General features: G+C 39.2%; 1 non-coding gene across 1 annotated transcript; it reads right to left on the bottom strand.

Moving 5' to 3' along the window:
- Positions 1–1,474: 1,474 nt before the first annotated feature.
- Positions 1,475–1,583, bottom strand: LOC130937159 (small nucleolar RNA R71). The gene has a single exon (XR_009068390.1). It is a non-coding gene; the product is annotated as a small nucleolar RNA R71 (small nucleolar RNA).
- Positions 1,584–11,341: the final 9,758 nt, after the last annotated feature.

Genomic DNA, 11,341 nt, shown 5'->3' with positions numbered 1-11,341 from the left:
GTCCTTGAGCATACAGTACCTCCATTCGCTTGTCTGAAATTCCCACCAATGAATCTGCATAAGTATTCTATCCCCTTTTATTATTTCTTCTCTTTATTAATTTTCGAAACCATAAACAAATTTAATCTGCCTAACTGAGATTTACAAGGTGACCATAGCTTGCTTCATGCCAACAATCTCTGTGGGATCGACCCTTACTCACGTAAGGTTTATTACTTGGACGACCCAGTACACTTGCTGGTTAGTTGAACGGAGTTGTGGATTCAACCAGTGCCATAATAATGATTTCATACAAAATAGTTAGAACATTGATCACAATTTCGTCCACCATTAAGCAAGGTTCAATCTTTAAGTTCTAGAATCATATCTTTTAGTTTCTTGTTAGTCAAGTAATCAATTTTAATTTTAAAAATTAAATCTTTTTCCAAATATCTTTTCAATCATATCTTTTCAAAATTTTGATTTCAAAAAAATCTTTTCTAACTTCTTATCTTTTCTAACTTCTTATCTTTTCAAAATTGATTTTCAAATCTTTTTCAACTAACTAATTGACTTTTTGTTTGTTTCCTATCTTTTTCAAAACCACCTAACTACTTTTCTCTTTCTAATTTTCGAAAATCACTTCCCTCTTATTTTTCAAAAATTTTCTTAATTAACTAATTGTTTCAAATTTTAATTTTAATTCTTTTCTTAATTTTCGAAAATCACTAACTGTTTTCAAAAATAATTTTCGAAAACTCCTCTCTCTCATCTTCTTCTATTTATTTATTTATCTACTAACACCTCTCTTCTACTCAAGAATTCGAACCCACTCTTCCCCCCTGTGTTTGGATTCTTACCTTTTTCTCCTCTTATTCTCTTATTATTCTACTCACATAAAGGAATCTCTATATTGTGACATAGAGGATTTCCCTTTCTTTTTTGTTCTCTTATTTTTCATATGAGCAGGAGCAAGGACAAGAACATTCTTGTTGAAGCAGATCCGGAACCTGAAAGGACTCTGAAGAAAAAGCTAAGAGAAGCTAAAGCACAACAATCTAAAGAAAACCATGCAGAGAATCTCGAAAAAGAGAGAGACGAACCCAATAACAATGGTGGAGGCGCAAGAAGGATGCTTGGTGACTACACTATACCTACTTCCAAGTTTGATGGAAGAAGCATCTCAATCCCTGCCATTAGAGTAAACAATTTTGAGCTGAAACCTCAACTAGTTGCTCTAATGCAACAGAACTGCAAATTTCATGGACTTCCATCAGAAGATCCCTACCAGTTTTTAACTGAGTTCTTGCATATCTGTGAGACTGTTAAGACTAATGGAGTAGATCCTGAAGTCTACAGGCTCATACTTTTTCCTTTTGCTGTAAGAGACAGAGCTAGAACATGGTTAGACTCACAACCTAAAGATAGCCTGGACTCTTGGGATAAGCTGCTCACGGCCTTCTTGGCTAAGTTCTTTCCTCTTCAAAAGCTGAGCAAGCTTAGAGTGGATGTTTCAGACCTTCAAACAAAAAGATGGTGAATCCCTCTATGAAGCTTGGGAAAGATACAAGCAGATGACCAAAAGGTGTCCTTCTGACATGCTTTTAGAGTGGACCATTTTGGATATATTCTATTATGGTCTATCTGAGTTCTCTAAGATGTCACTGGACCATTCTGCAGGCGGATCCATTCACCTAAAGAAAACGCCTGCAGAAGCTCAAGAACTCATTGACATGGTTGCAAATAACGAATTCATGTACACTTCTGAGAGGAATTCTGTGAATAATGGGACGCCTCAGAGGAAGGAAGTTCTTGAAATTGATGCTCTGAATGCCATATTAGCTCAGAACAAGTTGTTGACTCAGCAAGTCAACATGATTTCTCAAAGTCTGAATGGATGGCAAAATGCATCCAACAGTACTAAAGAGGCATCTTCTAAAGAAGAAGCTTATGATCTTGAGAACCCTACAATAGCAGAGGTGAATTATATGGGTAAACCATATGGAAACACCTATAATTTCTCATGGAGAAATCATCCAAATTTTTCATGGAAGGATCAACAAAAGCCTCAACAAGGCTTTAATAATGGTGGAAAAAACAGGCTTAGCAATAGTAAGCCTTTTCCATCATCTTCTCAGCAACAGATAGAGAATTCTGAGCAGAGCACCTCTAGCTTAGCAAATATAGTCTTTGATTTGTCTAAGGCCACTTTAAGTTTCATGAGTGAAACAAGGTCCTCCATTAGAAATTTGGAGGCACAAGTGGGCCAGCTGAGTAAGAAGGTCACTGAAACTCCTCCTAGTACTCTCCCAAGCAATACAGAAGAGAATCCAAAAAGAGAGTGCAAGGCCATTAATATAATCACAATGGCCGAATCCAAAGGGGAGGAGAAGGACGTGAATCCCAGTGAGGAAGACCTCCTGGGACGTCCTCTGAACAAAAAGGAGTTCCAAACTAAGGAATCTAAGGAATCTGAGGCTCACCTAGAGACCATAGAGATTTCATTGAATCTTCTTTTACCATTCATGAGATCTAAGAACTATTCTTCCTCTGAAGAGGATGAAGATGTAACTGAAGAGCAAGTTGCTCAATATCTAGGAGCCATCATGAAGCTGAATGCCAAGTTGTTTGGTAATGAGACTTGGAAAAGTGAACCTCCCTTGCTCATTAGTGAACTAGATACATGGGTTCAGCAAACTTTACCTCAAAAGAAATAAGATCCTGGTAAATTCTTAATACCCTGTACCATAGGCACCATGACCTTTGAGAAGGCTCTGTGTGACCTAGGGTCAGGCATAAATCTTATGCCACTCTCTGTAATGGAGAAACTGGGAATCTTTGAGGTACAGGCTGCCACATTCTCACTAGAGATGGCAAACAAGTCAATAAGACAAGCTTATGGATTGGTAGAGGACGTGTTAGTGAAGGTTAAAGGGCTTTACATTCCTACTGATTTCATAATCTTAGACACTAAAAAGGAGGAGGTTGAATGCATCATCCTTGGAAGACCCTTCCTAGCCACAGCAGAAGCTGAGTGATGTTGACAGAGGAGAGCTAGTCTTTCAATTGAATGGGGACTACCTTGTGTTTAAAGCTCAAGGATCTTCTTCTGCAAACATGGAGAGGAAGCATAAAAAGCTTCTCTTAATACAAAGTCAAATAAAGCCCCCATAGTCAAACTCTAAGTTTGGTGTTGGGAGGTCACAACCAAACTCTAAGTTTGGTGTTGAGAAGCCCCCACATTCAAACTCTAAGTTTAGTGTTGGGAGGCCCTCATCATGCTCTGAACATCTGTGAGCTCCATGAGCGCTCATTGTCAAGCTATTGACATTAAAGAAGCACTTATTGGGAGGCAAACCAATTTTTATTTATCTATATTTTTATTGTTCTTTTATGATTTATTAGGTTCATGATCATGTGGAGTCACAAAACAAATACTAAAATTAAAAACAGAATCAAAAACAGCAAAGGAAACAGCACACCCTGGAGGAAGAACTTACTGGCATTTAAACGCCAGTAAGGAGCATCTGGCTGGTGTTCAACGCCAGAACAGAGCATGAATCAGGCATTGAATACCAGAAACAAGCAGTAGTCTGGCGTTCAAACGCCAGGAGTACACCCTAAGGAGAGCTGGCGTTAAACGCCAGAAACAAGCATGGAACTGGCATTCAACGCCAAAAACATGCTGCAGACTGGCATTGCACGCCCAAAACAAGCATAGAACACAAGCATCAATCTGGCGTTAAACGCCAAAATTGCATGCAGAGGGCGTTTTACACGCCTAATTGGTGCAGGGATGATAAATCCTTGACACCTCAGGATCAGTGGACCCCACAGGATTCTCACCTACCTCAACTCACCTTCTCTCCTCTTCACACAATCCAATAACACTCTTCCCCAAACACCCTTCACCAATCACCTCAATCTCTCTTCCCCATCATCTCTTCACCACTTACATCCATCCACTCTTCCCCTAAACCCCACCTACCTTAAAATTCAAAATTTCTTTCCCACCCAATCCCACCCTAAATGACCGAACCCCATTCCCTCTCCCTCCACTATATAAACCCCTCCATCCTTCTTCATTTTTACACAACACAACCCTTTCTTCTCCCCCTTGCCGAACCCACACATATCTCCCTCTCCTCCATATCTTCTTCTTCTTCTTCTATTCTTTCTCTTCTTTTGCTCGAGGACGAGCAATATTCTAAGTTTGGAGTGGTAAAAGCATAACTTTTTTGTTTTTCCATAACCATTAATGGCACCTAAGGCCGGAGAAACCTCTAGAAAGAGGAAAGGGCAGACAAAGGCTTCCACCTCCGAGTCATGAAAGATGGAGAGATTCATCTCAAAAGCCCATCAAGACCACTTCTATGAAGTTGTGGCCAAGAAGAGGGTGATCCCTGAGGTCCCTTTCATGCTCAAGAAAAATGAGTATCCGGAGATCCGACATGAGATCCAAAGAAGAGGTTGGAAAGTTCTTACCAACCCCATTCAACAAGTCAGAATCTTAATGGTTCAAGAGTTCTATGCCAATGCATGGATCACTAGGAACCATGATCAAAGCATGAACCCAAACCCAAAGAATTGGCTTACAATGGTTTGGGGGAAATGCTTAGATTTCAGTCCGAAAAATGTAAGGTTGCATTCAACTTGCCTATGATGCAAGAAGATGCACGCCCCTATACTAGAAGGGTCAACTTTGATCAAAGGTTAGACCAAGTCCTCATGGACATATGTGTGGAAGGAGCTCAATGGAAAAGAGACTCTAAAGGCAAGCCGGTTCAATTAAGAAGACTAGACCTTAAGCCTGTGGCTAGAGGATGGTTGGAGTTCATCCAACGCTCTATCATCCCTACTAGCAACCGATCCGAAGTTACTGTGGATCGAGCCATCATGATCCATAGCATCATGATTGGAGAGGAAGTAGAAGTTCATGAAGTCATCTCATCTGATTTGCCATCTATGCTACTCAGCTGGAGTTGTTATAGAAGGAGACATCCTCATTAAAGAGGACAAGCCCATCACTAAGAAGAGGATGGAGCAAACAAGAGAGGCCATCCATGGATCTCAAGAGATGCATGAGGAAGCTCATCATCAAGAAATCCCTGAGATGCCTCAAGGGATGCATTTTCCTCCAAACAACTATTGGGAACAACTCAACACTTCTCTAGAGGGATTAAGTCATGATATGAACCAATTAAGGGTGGAACACCAAGAGCACTCCATCATTCTCAATGAGATTAGAGAAGATCAAAGAGCTATGAGGGGGGAGCAACAAAGGCAAGGAAGAGACATAGAGGAGCTCAAGAACACCATTGGTCCTTCAAGGAGAAGGCGCCACCATCACTAAGGTGGACTCATTCCTTAACTTCCTTGTTCTTATCTCTCTGTTTTTCGATTTTTAAACTTCATATTTGTCTATGTTTGTGTCTTTGTTACATGATCATTAGTGTCTAGTGTCTATGTCTTAAGGCTATGAATAATTCCATGAATCCTTCACCTTTCTTAAATGAAAAATGTTTTTAATACAAAAGAACAAGAAGTACATGAGTTTCGAATTCATCATTGAAATTAGTTTAATTATATTGATGTGGTGACAATACTTTTTGTTTTCTGAATGAATGCTTGAACAGTGCATATTTTTTATCTTGTTGTTTATGAATACTAAAATTGTTGGATCTTGAAAGAATGATGAAAAAGAGAAATGTCATTGATGATCTGAAAAATCATAAAATTGATTCTTGAAGCAAGAAAAAGCAGTGAATAACAAAAGCTTGAGAAAAAAAATTATAAAAGAAAAAGAAAAAACAAGCAGAAAAGGCCAATAGCCCTTAAAACCAAAAGGCAAGGGTAAAAAGGATCCAAGGCTTTCAGCATCAATGGATAGGAGGGCCCAAGGAAATAAAATCCAGGCCTAAGCGGCTAAATCAAGTTGTCCCTAACCATGTGCTTGTGGCATGCAGGTCTAAGTTAAAAGCTTGAGAATGAGTGGTTAAAGTCGTGATCCAAAGCAAAAAGAGTGTGCTTAAGAGCTCTGGACACCTCTAACTGGGGACTTTAGCAAAGCTTAGTCACAATCTGAAAAGGTTCACCCAGTCATGTGTCTGTGGCATTTATGCATCCGGTGGTAATACTGGAAAATAAAGTGCTTAGGGCCACGGCCAAGACTCATAAAAGTAGCTGTGTTCAAGAATCAACATACATAACTAGGAGAATTAATAACACTATCTGAATTCTGAGTTCCTATAGAAGCCAATTGATGAGCGGATATTTTATACGCTTTTTGGGGGTAATTTCAGGTAGATTTTAGCATGTTTTAATTAGTTTTTAATAGAATTTTATTAGTTTTTAAGCAAAAATCATATTTCTGGACTTTACTATGAGTTCGTGTGTTTTTCTGTGATTTCAGGTATTTTCTGGCTGAAATTGAGAGAGCTGAGCAAAAATCTTATTTAGGCTGAAAAAGGACTGCTGATGCTATTGGATTCTGACCTCCCTGCCCTCGGAATGGATTTTTTGGAGCTACAAGAGTCCAATTGGTGCGCTCTTAATTAGGTTAGTAAGTAGACATCCAGGTCTTTCCAGAAATATATAATAGTCCATACTTTGCGCGAAGATAGACGACGTAAACTGGCGTTCAACGCCAGTTCCATGTTGCAGTCTGGCGTCCAGCGCCAAAAACAGGTTACAAGTTGGAGTTCAACGTCAGAAACACGTTACAACCTGGTGTTCAACTCTAGAAACAGCCCAGGCACGTGAGAAGCTAAAGTCTCAGCCCCAGCACACACCAAGTGGGCCCCAGAAGTGGATTTCTACACCAATGATCTTAGTTTACTCATTTTCTGTAAACCTAGGTTACTAGTTTAGTATTTAAACAACTTTTAGAGACTTATTTTGTATCTCATGACATTTTTAGATCTGAACTTTATACTCTTTGACAGCATGAGTCTCTAAACTCCATTGTTGGGGGTGAGGAGCTCTACAGCGTCTCGATGAATTAATGCAATTATTTCTGTTTTTCCATTCAAACATGCGTGTTCCTATCTAAGATATTCATTCGCGCTTAACTATGGAGAAGGTGGTGATCTGTGACACTCATCACCTTCCTCAATCCATGAACGTGTACCTAACAACCACCTCCGTTCTATATCAGATTGAATGAGTATCTCTTAGATTCCTTAATCAGAATCTTCGTGGTATAAGCTAGAATTGATGGCGGCATTCATGAGAATCCAGAAAGTCTAAACCTTGTCTGTGGTATTCCGAGTAGGATTCTGGGATTGGATGACTGTGACGAGCTTCAAACTCGCGAGTGTTGGGCGTGATGACAAACACAAAAGAATCAATGGATTCTATTCCGACATGATCGAGAACCAACAGCTGATTAGCCGTGCTGTGACAGAGCATTTGGACCATTTTCACTAAGAGGATGGGAAGTAGCCAATGACAACGGTGACACCCTCATTTTCTCTACTCAAAATATTATTTTTTTAATTTTAATTTTCTTATTTTATCTTATTTTTATTTTGGTTTTTATTTTATTTTATTTTTTTTCAAAAATCATTTTTTTATTTATTTATAAACTAAAAATTTAAATCCACATTACCCCCTTTTACTCCAACATGGACATAAGTGGAAATGAACAGTCCAGAAGGACTCTGGGGTCATATGCTAACCCCACTACTGCTTCATATGGGAGTAGTATATGTATACCCTCCATTGGAGTTAGTAGTTTTTGAGTTGAATCCTCAGCTCATTATCATGGTGCAGCAAAGTTGCCAGTATTCTGGTCTTCCACAAGAAGAACCTACAGAGTTTCTGGCACAGTTTTTACAAATTGAAGACACAGTACATGATAAGGAGGTAGATCAGGATGTCTACAGGCTATTACTGTTCCCATTTTCTATAAAAAACCAAGCTAAGAGGTGGTTAAATAACCAACCTAAGGACAGCATAAAGACATGGAAACAACTGTCAGAAAAATTTCTGAATCACTATTTTTCTCCGAAACGGATGACAGCTAAGGCTGAGCATCCAAGGCTTCAAACAAGGAGATAATGAATCACTTTATGATGCCTGGGAGAGATACAGAGAGATGTGGTGCACGAAATTGTGATCATCAATGACGCCATCAACATGGTACGCTCAATTGCAATCTCAACTCTTTATCACAACTTCGCACAACTAACCAGCAAGTGCACTGGGTCGTCCAAGTAATAAACCTTACGCGAATCAGGGTCGATCCCACGGAGATTGTTGGTATGAAGCAAGCTATGGTCATCTTGTAAATCTCAGTCAGGCGGATTCAAATGGTTATGGAGGATTAATGATTAAAAGATAAATAAGACATAAAATAAACATAGAGATACTTATGTAATTCATTGGTGAGAATTTTAGATAAGCGTATGGAGATGCTTTGTCCCTTTCGTCTCTCTGCTTTCCTACTGTCTTCATCCAATCCTTCTTACTCTTTTCCAATGGCAAGCTGTATGTTGGGCATCACCGTTGTCAATGGCTACAGTCCCGTCCTCTCAGTGAAAATGTTCAACGCGCTCTGTCACAGCACGGCTATTCATCTGTTGGTTCTCGATCATGTCGGAATAGAATCCATTGATTCTTTTGCGTCTGTCACTAACGCCCCACAATCGCGAGTTTGAAGCTCGTCACAGTCATTCAATTCTTGAATCCTACTACGAATACCACAAACAAGGTTTAGACTCTCCAGATTCTCAAGAATGCCTCCATCAATTCTAGCTTATACCACGAAGATTCTGATTAAGGAATCCAAGAGATAAACATTCAAGCCTTATTTGCATGTAGAACGGAAGTGGTTGTCAGGCACGCGTTCATAAGTGAGAATGATGATGAGCGTCACATAATCATCACATTCATCATGTTCTTGGGTGCAAATGAATATCTTAGAACAAGAATAAGCTGAATTGAATAGAAGAACAATAGTAATTGCATTAATACTCGAGGTACAGCAGAGCTCCACACCTTAATCTATGGTGTGTAGAAACTCCACCGTTGAAAATTCATAAGTGATAATGGTGATCATTGGCTTCAGCCCCAGAGAGGAAACCAGAAGAACCAAGATGAAAATACAATAGCAAAAGGTCTTATTTATAGAGAACTAGTAGCTTAGGGTTTACAGAAATGAGTAAATGACATAAAAATCCACTTCCGGGCCCACTTGGTGTGTGCTTGGGCTAAGCATTGAAGCTTCCATGTGTAGAGACTTTTTTTGGAGTTAAACGCCAGCTTTTGTGCCAGTTTGGGCGTTTAACTCCCACTTCTGTGCCAGTTCCGGCGTTTAACACCGGGCAGTCTTCAGCTGATTTAAAAAGTCGGTTTGGACCATCAAATCTCGGGAAAAGTATGGACATTTATATATTGCTAGAAAGCCCAGGATGTCTAATTTCCAACGCAATTGAGAGCGCGCCAATTGATCTTCTGTAGCTCCAGAAAATCCACTTCGAGTGCAGGGAGGTCAGAATCCAATAGCATCTGCAATCCTTTTCAGCCTCTGAATCAGATTTTTGCTCAGGTCCCTCAATTTCAGCCAGAAAATACCTGAAATCACAGAAAAACACACAAACTCATAGTAAAGTCCAGAAAAGTGAATTTTAGATAAAAACTAATAAAAATATAATAAAAACTAACTAAAACATACTAAAAACATACTAAAAACAATGCCAAAAAGCGTATAAATTATCCGCTCATCACAACACCAAACTTAAATTATTGCTTGTCCCCAAGCAACTGAAAATCAAATAGGATAAAAAGAAGAGAATATACAATGAATTCCAAAAACATCTATGAAGATCAGTATTAATTAGATGAGCGGGGCTTTTAGTTTTTTGCCTCTGAACAGTTTTGGCATCTCACTTTATCCTTTGAAATTCAGAATGATTGGCTTCTATAGGAACTCATAATCCGAATAGTGTTATTGATTCTCTTAGTTAAGTATGATGATTCTTGAACACAGCTACTTTATGAGTCTTGGCCGTGGCCCAAAGCACTCTGTTTTCCAGTATTACTACCGGATACATCCATGCCACAGACACATAACTGGGTGAACCTTTTCAGATTGTGACTTAGCTTTGCTAGAGTCCCCAATTAGAGGTGTCCAGGGTTCTTAAGCACACTCTTTTTACTTCGGATCACGACGTTAACCGCTCAGTCTCAAGTTTTCACTTGACACCTTCACGCCACAAGCACATGGTTAGGGACAGCTTGGTTTAGCCGCTTAGGCCAGGATACTATTCCTGTGGGCCCTCCTATCCACTGATGCTCAAAGCCTTAGATCCTTTTTATTTTTACCCTTACCTTTTGGTTTAAAGGGCTATTGGCTTTTTCTTTTTCTTTTTCCTTTTTCTCTTTTTTTTTTTGAATTCACTACTTTTTCTTGCTTCAAGAATCATTTTTATGATTTTTCAGATCCTCAGTAACATGTCTCCTTTATTCATCATTCTTTCAAGAGCCAACATTCATGAACAACAAATTCAAAAGACATATGCACTATTCAAGCATACATTCAGAAGTCAAAGTATTGCCACCACATCAAAATAATTAATCTGTTATAAAATTCAAAATTCATGCAATTCTTCTCTTTTTTAATTAAGAACATTTTTCATTTAAGAAAGGTGATGGATTCATAGGACATTCATAACTTTAAGGTATAAACACTAAGACACTAATGATCATAAGACACAAACATAAATAAAACATAAAGCATAGTTTTCGACAAAAGAACAGAAAAATAAAGAACAAGGAGATTAAAGAACGGGTCCACCTTAGTGATGGCGGCTTGTTCTTCCTCTTGAAGATCTTATGGAGTGCTTGAGCACCTCAATGTCTCTTCCTTGCCTTTGTTGCTCCTCTCTCATGATTCTTTGATCTTCTCTAATTTCATGGAGGAGGATGGAATGTTCTTGGTGCTCCACCCTTAGTTGTCCCATGTTTGGAACTTAATTCTCCTAGGGAGGTGTTGATTTGCTCCCAATAGTTTTGTGGAGGAAAGTGCATCCCTTGAGGTATCTTAGGGATTTCATGATGAGGAATTTCCTCATGTCCATGAGTGGGATCTCTTGTTTGCTCCATCCTTTTCTTAGTGATGGGCTTGTCCTCATCAATGAGGATGTCTCCCTCTATGTTAACTCCAACTGAATTACAGAGGTGACAAATGAGATGAGGGAAGGCTAACCTTGCCAAGGTAGAGGACTTGTCCGCCACCTTATAAAGTTCTTGGGATATAACCTCATGACTTCTACTTCCTCTCCAATCATGATAGCCCGGTCTATAGTAACTTCGGACCGGTTGCTAGTGGGAATGATTAAGCGTTGGATAAACTCCAACC

Source organism: Arachis stenosperma, chromosome 6 (genome assembly GCF_014773155.1).
Source record: "Arachis stenosperma cultivar V10309 chromosome 6, arast.V10309.gnm1.PFL2, whole genome shotgun sequence".
Classification (NCBI taxonomy): domain Eukaryota; kingdom Viridiplantae; phylum Streptophyta; class Magnoliopsida; order Fabales; family Fabaceae; genus Arachis; species Arachis stenosperma.
This window is presented reverse-complemented; position numbering and strand designations above follow the sequence as displayed.